Below are 2,418 nucleotides of genomic sequence, written 5' to 3' on the forward strand. Positions count from 1 at the left end.
TGTGGTTGGTGTATACTGATAAGAGAGTCCGTTCTGGTGAATTTGTCCAATATTTGGGTAATTGGGTGACTGAGGAATCAACGTTTATCCCACATTTTTTTGAAACAAAACTAAGACGTTGTTAACATGCATATGCACTGGCGAATTATGTAGGCCACAAGCACCATCCAACACCATGTGTTACGGTATTTAAGTACGTACATATCCGTGGAGGGGCATGTAGATATTTGAAGACATGACCTGCCGAACAAATCAAGTCACTCATTACCATCTCAACTGTCAAACTTTTAACCTCCATTATTGAGCATTAATGGGCAATAGTGGGTGGTCCGTTGTTTGTTGCTCAAACTTTTAGCCTACATTATTGAGCATTTTGTTTGTTGTCAAACTTTTAACCTCCATTACTGAGCATCTCTAGTATTGTTACACCATTAATCAATAAGAAAAATATTGAAGGCCTCTAACCAATAACTTTGGGACATGTGGATAAGTATTTTAGTAATAACTTGATATCACGACATGTGACATGAATAGAATTGAATCCCAAGAACATGGAAAGACGTCATGAGTGTCCGAGTATCCCAAGAACTCGAGATACACTACTAGACATATTTTATGGGGATGTACAGTGAAGTATCTTGAGGAAATGATCTTAAAAGGAAAAAGAAAAAAGAATTAAATTGGGATAATTTAAAAATTAAAATGAACAATACAAAACAAAAAAAAAAAAAAACTGAATTGGCTCATTTGTTTACAATGATGATGACCACAGTGATGGTGATGGTGATGAGGGCATATTTGCATTAGTTCAAAGAGAAGACCAAAGTCAAAGGTGGCTTGTCATAAAATATAAAGCCATCCCAAATATAAAGACAACAAGATTGTGAATTTTCAAATAAATATCAGTCACCTTGCTACTTATAAGTAGGGAAATTTATTAAAAAATAATATATTAATTTATAATTATTAAAAATTATAAAAATGTACTTATAAAATCTAACAAATATTTTTTAAAATTTTTTATGTTTTAATATTGTTAGAAAATAATATATTTTTCCTTAGATTTAATAATTAAAAGTAAAATTAATTTGGAAAAATTATTACAAAAATTAATATAGTAAATTATTAGGAATAATATAGTGAATTTAACAGAAAAGTAATAATACTATTTGAAGGAATAATATTAATATTATTAACAAATGATTGTAATAATTTATCAAAAAAGTAAAAATAATAAATTATTAAAAGAGTCGTGCTAGAGTGGTGATCTCAAGCTGGAATCTCGTATCGCACTTCTTGAAATGAAGGTGGATAGGAAATATAGAAACTTTTTGACTTGTATCTCGATGAAAATTATTTATGATTCCCGTACACCTTCGCGTGAAGAAGTATGATATGAGGATCCAACCTAAGGTCACTTCAACATTATTGTTATTAAAAACATAATATCTTAATTTATAATTAGTAAAAAAATTAATAAATGAAAATCGACAGTTGGACCGTCGATTTTATGAGGGTATTTTCATCAAGTTGAAAATTGGCGATTCAACCATGGTTTACTATTTTTTTGATAAATTTGAAAAAAATATTATTTTTTATAATTATTAATTAATATATAATTATTTTAATATATATATTTTTTTAAATAAACAATGAGTCGAAATGGGAATTTCGTTAAAAGTTGATCACGTTTTTTATAATTATCAATTATTTATTCTTTAGATAATTATCATCAGGATATATATGTGAAACAATCAAGAGAAACAAAGAAAAAGAGGAAGCTGCTTTTTCATTGATTTTACGTAATGCAATTGAATACAAAAAGGTAATATAACCTAAATACAAAGAGACTATATATAGGCTAAATCAAAGGAAACTGAAAAAACTATTCTACCCTTAATAAATAATAAAATAAAATAACCCTATATTTCTTAACATTTCCCATCAAACTCACGATGCGGCAGCTACAAGCATCGAGAGTTTGCCAACTTGAAAACGAAAATGGTAAATAGAATGCGACTTGGTAAATAAATCTACAAGTTGTAAAGAAGAACCTTATGATGGCATTCCCGTTGGACTTCTTGATGACACAGACGAACCTTCTCCCTTTGAGACTAACAATAGAAAGGAAACAATAAATAATTGGTCATAGTGAAGTTAGTAATGGCAGAATCCATCAACAAGAATTTCATGATACTAAAAATAGTTAGTAATGGTCATAGTGAAGTACTCAATTTATGATACTAAAAAAAGTTTAACCATCAACATATCTTTTGAGCAAAATAAGATACTATAGAAAAAATTCAAGGAAAATCTTAACACTAAGATATTTATCATAAAATCCCACATTAAACAACATTTTTGGACCAAATCACAAACAACATAAAGGCTAAAAAAATAACCATAGGCCTACATAAA

Source organism: Akebia trifoliata, chromosome 15 (assembly GCF_017979445.1).
Source record: "Akebia trifoliata isolate Shusen 1 chromosome 15, ASM1797944v1, whole genome shotgun sequence".
Taxonomy (NCBI): Eukaryota; Viridiplantae; Streptophyta; class Magnoliopsida; order Ranunculales; family Lardizabalaceae; genus Akebia; species Akebia trifoliata.